This window comes from Nycticebus coucang, chromosome 8 (genome assembly GCF_027406575.1).
Source record: "Nycticebus coucang isolate mNycCou1 chromosome 8, mNycCou1.pri, whole genome shotgun sequence".
Classification (NCBI taxonomy): domain Eukaryota; kingdom Metazoa; phylum Chordata; class Mammalia; order Primates; family Lorisidae; genus Nycticebus; species Nycticebus coucang.
In genome coordinates this window covers 109,041,758-109,054,715 of record NC_069787.1, presented here as the reverse complement: position 1 = coordinate 109,054,715, position 12,958 = coordinate 109,041,758, and positions in this window count along the sequence as shown.

Here is a 12,958-nt window from a genome sequence, read left to right as displayed (position 1 = left end):
CCTCGCTCGGAGGCCTAAACTGTTCTTCAAGCCTGTAAACACTTTTTTTTTTTTTGGCCGGGGCTGGGTTTGAACCCGCCACCTCCGGCATATGGGACCGGCGCCCTACCCGCTGAGCCACAGGCGCCGCCCAAGCCTGTAAACACTTTTGAAAAATTACAAACAAAAATACCCATTTCCTACTTAAGATACAAATTCTGAAAAGATTCAATTCTCCAACTCGATTAACTTTAAATAGTTTAAAAGGTGACCACAGACTAGACTGCTCGGTAAGTGCTCTGTACTGCTGGGGACCTCTTGCGGTCACCTGGACGGGCGGGACTGGGAGCGCAGGGCTCCAACACTCCCAGCAGCGCTCCAACACTCCCAGCAGCGCTGCCATTTCTCCTGGGAGTCCTGAGGCTCTGCTCTCACACACCTGTTGCCCCCACTCACCATGGTCAACCTACTTTAGTTTGGTTGCGCACTGAAAACTTCAATTTTCATTAGTTCTAATGTTGTTCTTGAGAAATTTAGTGTTTTTATGTTTGTTATGCATTAAACCTAGGTGAATTGCTAAAATATATAAATTAGGTAATTAAAAAAGTAATCAGGGCGGCACCTGTGGCTCAAAGGAGTAGGGCACCAGCTCCATATGCCGGAGGTGGTGGGTTCAAACCCAGCCCCGGACAAAAAAAAAGAAAGTAATCATCTGAATAAAAATATGTTTAAAAATGTTTAAAAGCTGGGGGCAAGACATGATTGCAAGAGGGACTTTACCTAACAATTGCAATCAGTGTAACCTGGCTTATTGTACCCTCAATGAATCCCCAACAATAAAAAAAAAAAAAAGTTTAAAAGCCAGCAAAGTCTGTATGTCTGTCTCTGTTTGTGTACATCTCATGTGCCTGTATTTCACGTCAAAATATATAAAGAGCTCTAACTAATTGGTTTTTAAAAAGATGGTGTAAGCACTTACATTAAGTTACTTATCAGAAAAACAAAAAACTCAAATCTCTTCTTTTTTTTTGCAGTTTTTGGCCGGGGCTGGTTCTGAACCTGCCGCCTCTGTTATATGGGGCCGGCGCCCCACTCCTTTGAGCCACAGGCACTGCCCAAACTCAAATCCCTTCTTTTTTTTTTTTTTTGTAGAGACAGAGTCTCACTTTATGGCCCTCGGTAGAGTGCCGTGGCCTCACACAGCTCACAGCAACCTCCAACTCCTGGGCTTAAGCGATTCTCTTGCCTCAGCCTCCCGAGCAGCTGGGACTACAGGCGCCTGCCACAACGCCCGGCTATTTTTTGGTTGCAGTTTGGCCGGGGCCAGGTTTGAACCTGCCGCCCTCGGTATATGGGGCCGGCACCTTACCGACTGAGCCACAGGCGCTGCCCTCAAATCCGTTCTTATTCAAGTGACTTTACTATTCTTTGACAGATAAAATTAATCTTAAAGCTATTGTTAAAGTTCAAATGTTTAAAGATTATAGAACCACCACTTCTCTAGCATGTCTAGATTTTGCTGAACTTTACAGTGAACTTATATTCTTGATATTAAGCCTCTGAATTCTGACGTTTAGCAAGATGACTATGGTGGCTCGGCACCTGTGGTTCAAGCAGCTAAGGTGCCAGCCACGTACACCTGAGCTGGCGGGTTCAAATCCAGCCCGGGCCCACCAAAAACAATGATGGCTGCAACCAAAAAATAACTGGGCATGGTGGTGGGCACCTGTAGTCCCAGCTACTTGGGAGGCGGAGGCAGGAGACTCGCTTGAGCCCAGGAGTTGGAGTTTGCTGTGAGCTGTGACACCAAGGTACTCTACCCAGGGTGACAGCTTGAGGCTCTGTCTCAAAAAAAAAAAAGAAAGATGACTTTGGTAAGGCCTTATAATGTGTTCCCCATACTTTGGCCAAGAGCTGCAGAGTTTACAATCTAGCCCACGTGGTCCCCTTCTCCTTACTCTGGCTTTGCCCCCTGGCTATCATGATAAGCCTTGACAGCCACAGGGCCATCTGAGACTTAGGGAGACAATGAAAAAACTTCAGAAAGGGTAACCGTGTTAAATGATTTTTTAAAAGTAAGAAAAATTGGGCAGTGCCTGTGGCTCAGTGGGTAGGGCGCCTGCCCCGTATACCAAGGGTGGCAGGTTCAAACCCAGCCCAGCCAAACTGCAACAAAAAAATAAACAGGTGTTGTGGTGGGTGCCTGTAGTCCCAGCTCCTAGGAGTCTGAGGCAAGAGAATTGCCTAAGCCCAAGAGCTGGAGGTTGCTGTGAGCTGTGTGATACCAGGGTGATAAAGACAGACTCTGTCTTTACAAAAAAAAAAAAAGTAAGAAAAATTAGACAGAAAAGAATGTGACAATTCTAAATTTAGCCCTTTTAAAATATTAAGACCACTAAAAGTCTCAGAAAGACCTTAAGCTTATTTGATATATTAAGAACGTATAAAAATATTGTCTTATAGGAAGTTGTAATTAATTTTCTATAAATAATACGTTTTCCAATATTATAAAATATTGGCCTGTCTTAGTATATATTATCAGTAATAATTTTAATTCATCCAAAAAGTGTCTTTTTTTTTTGGTTGCAGCTGTCATCATTCATTGTTGTTTGGCAGGGCTGGGCTGGATTCAAACACGCTGGCGTGTATGTGGTGTATGTGGCTGGCGCCCTAGCTGCTTGAGCCACAGGCACCAATTCACCTCAAAAGTTGTCTTCAAAAAGTAACTGAATCCAACCTTTGTCCTACAAAGGAAATTACTTTGGAAATTAAAAACAAAGTTCTAGAACTTTAATCAGAACATTAACATGTCCAAGAGTATTACTAACCTAACTTCAGACAGAACAAAAATTGGTTACTTAGAATTTGTATTTCAGGAAACAGGTTGAAAGGCCAGCCCCAGCCCATCTACAGCAGGGGCAATGTCTGTTTGTTTCCCAACTATTCAGAGCCACTAAAGACAACCCAGGATTAGACCTCAGTCCCACCACCAGAAATGGGCCCTCAGGCTTTCCCAACAGGTGTTTATGGCCCTTTACTTAAAAATCCTATGGGGCTTCTTTTAGGAAGCAGTAGTTTAACTATGGAAGGTCTTTTCATTTTGCCCGGAGTAACTGACTCTAATTATATAGGAGAAATCAAAGTCATGGTTTGCACTACTCAAAATTTCATTGCTATTTCTCCTGATAGGAAAATTGCACAACTTTTACTTCTCCCTACCAGTTTTGTTTACAAAACCTTAAAGCTATTACTAAAACCCTGGAAATTATAAAACCTCTTCAACCAGGAATTCCATCCCCAACAGCTGTTCTGTGGCACAACTCCTTAGTAATTATAAATTTAAAAAGTTGCTTTTTACTATCCCACTTCACTCTGACAATTGTAAACATTTTACTTTCAGTTTACTCCCACTGATTTATTATGGCAATCTTTTGGCCCTTTACAGTAAATACATTTGGGAACTACACCAAAAAATGTTATGCTATCATCCAGCATAGAGTACAGTGTTGCTACCACAACTCCCTGTAACCTTAAACTCCTGAGTCAAGCCATCCTCCTGCTTCAGCTTCCCAAGTAGCTATGACTACAGCTACCTGCGTGCCACCACATCCATCTGATTTTTCAAAAGTGTCTTGCTTTGTTGCTGAGGCTAGTATTGAATTCCTGGCTCCAAGCAATCCTCCTGCCTTGGCTCCCAAAGTACTAGGATTGCAGGATGTGCCACCAAACCTAGCTTATGTTTTTTCTATACAAGCTGTTTCAACTGGGGTAAGATAATACTGCACTGTGGTTTTGATTTGCATTTTTCTGATGATTAGTGGCGTTGAACATTTTTTTATATACCCAGCCATTTATATGTCTTTTTTTTTTTTTTTGAGACAGAGCCTCAAGCTGTTGCACTGGGTAGAGTGCGGTGGCATCACAGCTCACAGCAACCTCCAACTCCTGGGCTCAAGCGATTCTCCTGCCTGTGCCTCCCAAGTAGTTGGGACTACAGGCACCTGCCACAATGCCCGGCTATTTTTTGGTTGTAGCCGTCATTGTTGTTTGGTGGGCCTGGGCTGGATTCGAACCCACAAGCTCAGATGTATGTGGCTGGCGCCTTAGATGCTTGAGGCACAGGCGCTGAGCCTGTATGTCTTCTTTTGAGAAATGTTATTTCAGATCTTTTGCCCATTTAAAAGATTTTTTTTTTTTGCTACTGAGTTGTTTGAGCTTCTTATGTATTCTGGTTATTAATCCCTCATCAGATGTACAATTGCAAATATTTCTCCCATTCTGTGGATTGTCTATTTGTTGTTTCCTTTGCTGTACAGAAGTTGCTCAGCTTGATGTGATCCAAATTGTCTACTTTTGCTTTGGTTGTCTGCGCCTTGGAGGCCTAACATTAGAAATCTTTGCCCAAATGACCTGGAGCACTTCCTCAGTGTTTTCTTCTATTAGTTTTTTTTTGTAGAGACAGAGTCTCACTTTATGGCCTTCGATAGAGTGCCGTGGCTTCACACAGCTCACAGCAACCTCCAGCTCCTGGGCTTAAGCGATTCTCTTGCCTCAGCCTTCCCAATAGCTGGGACTACAGGCGCCCGCCACAACGCCCGGCTATTCTTTGGTTGCAGTTTGGCCGGGGCCGGGTTTGAACCCGTCACCCTCCGTATATGCGACCGGCACCTTACCGACTGAGCCACAGGAGCCGCCCTTCTTCTATTAGTTTTATAGTTTCAGGTCTTAGATTCAATTCTTTTTTGGGGGAGGGACAGAGTCTCACTGTATCACCCTTGTTAGAATGCCATGGTGTCACAGCTCACATCAACCTCCAACTCTTGGACTTAAGCGATTCTCTTTCCTCAGCCTCCAAGTAGCTGGGACTACAGGCGCCTGCCACAATGCCTGGCTATTTTTTGGTTGTAGTTGTCATTGTTGTTTGGCAGGCCCAGGCTGGATTCGAACCTGCCAGCTCTGGTGTATGTGGTTGGTGCCTTAGCTGCTTGAGCTACAGGTGCCGACCCTTTACTAAATTCTTTTCAGTTTCTAATTTTTTTGTGTGTGTGGCATTTTTAGGTTTTTCTAGGTATTAGATCATGTCATCTGCAAACAAGTCTAATTTGACTTCTTCCTTTTTAGTTTGGATGCGCTTTATTTCATTCTCTTACCTAATTGTTCTTGCTACTTTGAACTTTTAGTTGCCTTATACAAAAATTAAAAATTTTACTCAAAAAATAAAAGTTTGGGCTGGGCACAGTGGCTCATACCTGTCATCCTAGCACCATGGGAGGCCAAGGCAGGCCGATCACCTGAGCTCAGGAGTTGGAAACCAGACTGAGCAAGAGTGAGACCCCATCTCTTAAAAAAAACTAGCTGGGTGTTGTGGCAGGCACCTGTAGTCCCAGCTACTTGGGAGGCTGAGGCAAGAGGATCACTTGAGCCCAAGAGTTTGAGGTTGCTGTGAGCTGTGATGCCACAGCACTCTATCAAGGGAGACAAAGTGGAACTCTGTCTCAAAATAAAGTTTATTTATACTCATGTACTCAAAAATGTTTTCTTTCTTTTTTTTATTTCTTTTTAATTTAATTAATTTATTTATTTGCAGTTTTTGGCCAGGGCCGAGTTTGAACCTGCCACCTCTGGTATATGGGGCCGGCGCCCCACTCCTTGAGCCACAGGCACTGCCTCAAAAATGTTTTCTTTTTTTTTTTTTTTTTTTTTTTTTGTAGAGACAGAGTCTCACTTTATGGCCCTCGGGTAGAGTGCCGTGGCGTCACACAGCTCACAGCAACCTCCAACTCCTGGGCTTAAGCGATTCTCTTGCCTCAGCCTCCCGAGCAGCTGGGACTACAGGCACCCGCCACAACGCCCGGCTATTTTTTGGTTGCAGTTTGGCCGGGGCTGGGTTTGAACCCGCCACCCTCGGCATATGGGGCCGGCGCCCTACTCACTGAGCCACAGGCGCCGCCCTTTTTTTTTTTTTTTTGTTAGAGACACAGTCTCACTGTACCGCCCTCGGGTAGAGTGCCGTGGCGTCACTCGGCTCACAGCAACCTCTAACTCTTGGGCTTACGTGATTCTCTTGTCTCAGCCTCCCGAGCAGCTGGGACTACAGGCGCCTGCCACAACGCCCGGCTATTTTTTTTTGTTGCAGTTTGGCCGGGGCTGGGTTTGAACCCGCCACCCTCAGCATATGGGGCCGGCGCCCTACTCACTGAGCCACAGGCGCTGCCCCCAAAAATGTTTTTAAACAAACTCTAATGTGGTGCAAATCTTTAAAGATTTTTTTTTTTATTTTATTTTTATTTATTTATTTTTGCAGTTTTTGGCCGGGGCTGGGTTTGAACCTGCCACCTCCGGGCATATGGGGCCTGCGCCCTACCCCTTTGAGCCACAGGTGCCGCCCAATGTGGTGCAAATCTTAACTCACAAAAATCATTCACTTGAGTGCTTCTGACCATGAGAAAACCACAGTGACAGAGGTAAGGAGAGGAGGAATGCTCCTAAGTAATTCTCTTGCCTTAGAAATTTCCAGAACTGTGTTTCATAAACTTACAAAATCCATGTGTTATGTATCTCCTTTCTCCTGCAACATACACAGATACGTGAGTGAATGCAGAGATTTCCCATCACTTAATACACTTCCCAAGGGAAGAATCTTAAGAAATGGAGGGTAGAGCCTGCTCATGTTTCTAACACTGGATGCCTCAAAAGGAAACAGAGACAGACAGATTCCTGGTGCAGGTGTGGCCTTGTGAATCAGGTTTCCCTAAATTTGCTTTCTAAAGCTCCCTGCAGCTCAGCCGTGGGGAGGCCACCATTTCCTCCAGGGCTCCTTTACAGTTTAGGCAGACGTGTAGCTACTCAGCTGCCTTTGTGCCTCTGGCATGGTACAAACATATCTGGGTGACAAGATAAGTTCTCATTGCTTACCTCTGGAAACTGCTGAGGATTTAGGCCCTCTGAAGAATGACTATATAGGGGAGAGAATTCTGTTTCCGTCACTTACTGGCTGTGTAAACTTGAGGGGTTATTCCTTGCAGTCACAGCACAATGTCTGTCAACAGGCTGTGAATCAAGTTAGAGAACAGAGCGGATTGTACTGTACCTGGAACACAGTGGCAGCCAGCAGCTCAGCCGTCACTCACAGGACTTCTTTTGATAGATACAATATTCCTATTTTTTTTTTTTTTTTATGTTTTGTTTTCTAAGAAGCATGGAACTAAGTTTTTGTTTGTTTGTATTACAAAGTAACTTCCTCTACTCTGGATTTTCAATTCTCCTCTTGATTTTGGTCTGACTCAAAGTTCTTTTATTTTCAGATTTGGAAGGACACAGGGCCTGAGAATTCCAAGTTTCTGGTCCTCCCTCCTTCTGGTTTGACTGCTTCAGGGAATGAATGGGCTGAAGAGCCAGGCAGGTTAGGACTTCAAAGGTGAGGAAAGTTCAAGGCTAACACCATTTAGGGTGAGGAATGGGCAGGGCTAGATGTTTAGGAACCAGGCTCTGCTAGAGTTGGCCCTAGGAAGGAATCTAGTGTTCAAAACCATAACACTCGGGCGGCGCCTGTGGCTCAGTGAGTAGGGAGCCGGCCCCATATGCCGAGGGTGGCGGGTTCAAACCCAGCCCCGGCCAAACTACAACAACAACAAAAAAATAGCCAGGCGTTGTGGCGGGCGCCTGTAGTCCCAGCTGCTCGAGAGGCTGAGGCAAGAGAATTGCGTAAGCCCAAGAGTTAGAGGTTGCTGTGAGCCGTGTGACGCCACGGCACTCTACAGAGGGTGGTACAGTGAGACTCTGTCTCTACAAAAACAAACAAACAAACAAAAAAAAAAACCGTAACACTCAGAGTTGCTTAGGGAGGACAGACTGACTCTCAGCTGCTGTCAGAATCCAGGGGGTTCAGAATAGTGGGGGGGAGGGAGATTCTCATCCTCAAGGTGAGTGTGTGGCAACATTCTGGGCCACCACAGGGGGTGGGGGTGGGTCCAGGAGAGGGAGTCCAGGCTTTAGGAACCATGAGACTCCGAGGATTTGTGGGACCTGAAGCTTGTACAATCCGGGAGGCCTCCTTGATGTCTGTGTGGTTATTCAGGGCAGCCAGCTCAACTTCAGGCCTCCCTGTGTGGAGGTGACACCACCTGCACTGGTGGTCCTATGATGACATGTTCAGATGAGCACAGAGGTTAGGAAGGGCTCAGTGCCCTCTGTGCCTGGTGGCCAAGTCAGGCAAAAGGTGAGGTCTGGGAAGGATTTGCACACAATGGTTTATTTGTTTATTCAGTCATTGAATAGTTACTTTCCAGGCCTTGAGGAAAAAAGAGGACTAAGGCCATGTCCCCACTCTCAGGGAACTCCTATCTACCACCAGCAAATGACACTTTTTTTTTTTTAATTAAATCATAACTGTGTAAATTAATGCGATCATGGGGCACCATACACTGGTTTTATAGACCGTTTGACACATTTTCATCACACTGGTTAACATAGCCTTCCTGGCATTTTCTTAGTTATTGTGTTAAGACATTTACATTCTACATTTACTAAGTTTCACATGTACCCTTGTAAGGTGCACCGCAGCAAATGACACTTAAAACATGAAGCCTGATTCCCCAAAGGAAGTTACCTGCGGAGGCCAAGAGCCCTTTGGAAGAGAAGTGAGAAGAAGGCCATGACTGTTGACTCGGCCCTGGGGCAGGGGTAGGTGGACTTGCTCAAAGATCAGGAACAGGTCACTCTTGCACTTGTGAAAGGAGTAGGAAGACCAACTGTCCCAGCTGGTTCTGCACTGTCCTGGCTTTAGCAATGACAGTGCTGTGTTCTAAGAAATTTATCAGTCACCGGGAAAGCCAGAATGGAGGGAGGGACACTGACTAGTTTCCTTGAAGGAGGAAGGGCATCAAGGTCTGTGGGCTCAGTCTGGAGGCATCATTCGTTCCCCTTCAGGGTGTGACAGGAAACGGTGATCTTCACATGCTTTCTAGCCCCGAGGAAGAGGAACTGCATCTAAATCTCTTGAGTGTGGGAGGCTGCTATAAGGATTTGCAATCCCAGCCCGAGGAGAATGTGTTAAGAAGTGACAGTGGTGGGGAAAGAGCCTGGGAGAGCAGCCATGCCTCTGAGGAGAGGCAGCACCCCGGACAGACGTAGACAAAGGTCACCAGGTGACAGAGCACACGGCACCTGTGGGCTCCGAATCAAGAACAGTGCACTGACCCACTAACAAAAGGGCCTTGGAAGCCTCTGAGCCCTGTGCCTGTCACCCACATACTCCTTTCCCTCCAGCAGAGCAGGGTGAGAGGTGCTGGCAGAGAACAAAGACTTTGGAATAAACACAGTATCCCTTTGTTCTGCCGCAGGGCCTGTCCTAAGCAACATTCTATCCAGTTAGGGAAATCAGCTCTGGATTTTAAATCGCTGATCTTCATGTTTAGTTTACCCAACACCCATTACCTGAAGTTACATACAAAATTTTGTGTGTATAAGCACCATCTTGGGAAAATGGGCTCTCAAAGAGGTGCTGAAGATCTGAAAATGATTTACGAAACACGACCCTGGCTCGGTGCCTGTTGCACAGTGGTTATGGCCCCATCCACATGCACCTAGGCTGGCCGGTTCAAACTCAGCCCGGTTCAAACTCAGCCCGGGCCAGCTAAACAGTGACAACTGCAACAAAAAAATAGGTGGGCGCCTGTAGTCCCAGCTACTTGGGAGGCTGAGGCAAGAGAATCACTTGAGCCCAAGAGTTTGAGGTTGCTGTGAGCTGTGACACTACGGCACTCTACGAAGTGTGACATAGTGAGATTCTGTCTCAAGGAAAAATAAAAAAAGAAACACGTCCCTAAGTGGTTTCTAAGATCTCTGTTTTCATATTCTTTTTTTTAGAGACAGAGTCTCGTTAGAGTGCTGTAGTATCACAGCTCACAGCAACTTCCAGCTCTTGGGCTTAGGCGATTCTCTTGGCGCTTTGAACCCTTGGTATATGGGGCCAGTGCCCTAACCACTGAGCCACAGGCACTGCCCTGTTTTCATATTCTTTGATTTTGATAATGGGTCTGAATTTATAAAAAGGATAACAAAGGAAGTTTCAGGGTTCAAGAAGCCTACAAGATACCACTCTAAGAAATATGTTAAATATTAACCCGGGGTAATAACAACAGTTTTCTCTGTTGCAAATGCAGAGCTGATATAGTTGCTTTCATGTGCCAGCTTGGCTAGGTAAGTTAGGCAAACTGTGTGGAAGCCTCACTGTTTGGTCAAACACCAGTCTGGGTGTAGCTGTGAAGGTATTTTTGAGATGAGTTTAACATTTAAATCAGTAGAACTTTGAGTAAAGCAGATGACCAGGCTCTGCACCCATAGCACAGCGGTTATAGCACCAGCCAAATACATCAAGGCTGGCAGGTTCAAACCCAGTTTGGGCCAGCTAAGCAACAATGACAACTGCAACAGAAAAATAGCCAGGCGTTGTGTTGGGCGCCTGTAGTCCCAGCTATTTGGGAGGCTGAGGCAAGAGAATCGCTTAAGCCCAAGAGTTTGAGTTTGCTGTGAGCTGTGACTTCACAACACTCTACCCCGGGCTACATAGTGAGACTCTGTCTCAAAGTAAAATAAAATAAAAGCAAATAACCACAAATGTGGGTGAGCCTCATTCAACTGATCTCAAACATTAAGAACAAAGACTAAGATTTCTCAAAGAAGGAATTCTCAAAACCATGCAATATAGAGGCTGGCATTCTTCCTTTCTTCCTTTGGGCTGCCAGGCCATTCTCTTGCTCCTTTCTCCCCGCCCCAATCTTCCCCTCTCTCACTCCATGCTTTCTGCTCTCTTGTCTCTCATTCTTCTTTCTCCTACTGTCCTCCCTCTCTAATATAAAATAAACTTATACTTTTACATTCTAAAAAAAAAAAAAAAACTGCCTGAGTTTTCAGCCTGCTACCCTGTCCTACACATTTCTAGGACTTGCTAGCCCCTACGATCACATGAACCAATTCCCTAAAATCTTTTTCTCTCCATCCTATTGATTCCCTGACCAATATGGAACCCATTAGTCATTTATTTCAAATTACAGTATGGGAATTAACACACACACACCTCTCAGATGAAAATGGTCAGCTCTGGCAAAAGCAGTCCGGAGGCCACTTGGAACATATGAGTAGTGTTGTACAGAGACAGGGGAGAAAGAAAAAAGCCATACTCTTGCAGGTATATGTTCAAAGCCTGGAGTTATATGGCAAAAAACCCAAATTTGGTCAAATTGGTTGAAAAGAGTTGGTTAATGGGACAATTTGGCCAAAAGAATGATTTGAGTATGGTGGCTTCACAGCTGACAGCAACCTCAAACTCTTGGGCTCAAGCAATTCACTTGCCTCATCCTCCCAAGTAGCTGGGACTACAGGTGCCCACCATAACGCCCAGCTATTTTTAGAGACGAGGTCTCACCCTGGCTTAAGCTGCTCTTGAACTTGGGAGCTCAGGCAATCCACCCACCTTGGCCTCCCAGAGTGCTAGGATTGCAGACGTGAGCCACTGTACATCACCAGATTTAAAATGTTTCACAAGGGGCCAGACACAGTGGCTTATGCCTGTAATCCTAGCACTCTGGGAGGGTAAGGTGGGTGGATTACTTGAGCTCACAGGTTTGAGTCCATGCCTGTAATCCTAGCACTCTGGGAGGGTAAGGTGGGTGGATTACTTGAGCTCACAGGTTTGAGACCATGCTCGTAATCCTAGCACTCTGGGAGGCCAAGGTGGGAAGATTGCCTGAGCTCACAGGTTAGAGACCAGTCTGAGCCAGAGCAAGACCCCCGACTCTAAAGTAATTGGGTGTTGTGGTGGGGGCCTGTAGTCCCAGCTACTTGGGAGGCTGAGGCAAGAGTTTGAGGTTGCTGTGAGGTATGATGCTGTGGCACTCTAAAGACTCTGTCTCCAAAAAGGAAAAAGAAAGTAAAAATAAAATGTTTCACAAAAAAAAAATAAAAAATAAACATCCATATTACTTTGATAATTTTACAAAAAGAAGATAATGAGTATTTTCAGGCATTAACTTTATAAAGTGCTGGTGGCCGATGAGAGATGGGTGGAGTAGGCATTACCGCCCTCCTACTTACTGTACATCAGGACCCTCTCTGCCCCCAAGGACTGTGGGCTGGAGGCTAGTGAACCTGAGTCACAAGGATCTTGCAATTTCCACAGACCTTTGTCCTTTTTTACCAACTTCCAGGAAGAGCCCATGCCCCGTGGGCAGCAATAAATGGCAAAGGACCACTGTGAGGCTTTCAGATTCCAAAAACAGCAACTGCTGGGGTTCAGCGTGATGGCAAAAGCAGCCACCCTAACCCTTTTTCCTTTCTCACCAGAGTACTGGGGAAGGCCTTGCTCCTTGTGATGGTCTTGCTGGTTCTGTCATATCTCATTTAACAGATATTGATTTGTATTATATTTGCAAACTTTATCAGGTTTTATGGGGAGAGACGTCGCCAGTGTATTAATAAATACGTCTGGCTGAATTTTTCATGTCACTTTCTTTTACTTCATTTTTGAAAAATATTACTTTATTTCATCTAACTCTAATATAGTCAGTGGATGTGCATTTTTGCATTGAATAAAATTTCACCTAAAACGTCAACAAAATCGCATTTTTCATCGAATAAAATTGCACCTAAAATGTCAGCAAAATAAAATAGAAAAAAAAGAAGGAACCCCATATGGCGGTGACCTCTACAGATGTTTTAAGCTTTTAAAGACTGCATGAATGCATAGACCCAGCGTAGTCTGTCAAAGGTACTCAGACGTTAAATAATTTCTCCAGCCCTTAAGTCACAATCACAGTTAAGAAGTTAAGGTGCATTACCGTGACTTGGAGATTTTTTAATAGAAACTAGCCTATCCCTTTTCTCATAATTAGCGTAAGGGGTAGCTAATTTTTCTAGTAGAGGTTTCTAAAATATAGCCAGGAAGCTAGGAGATTTGAAAGACTTAACTACAATTAAGGAC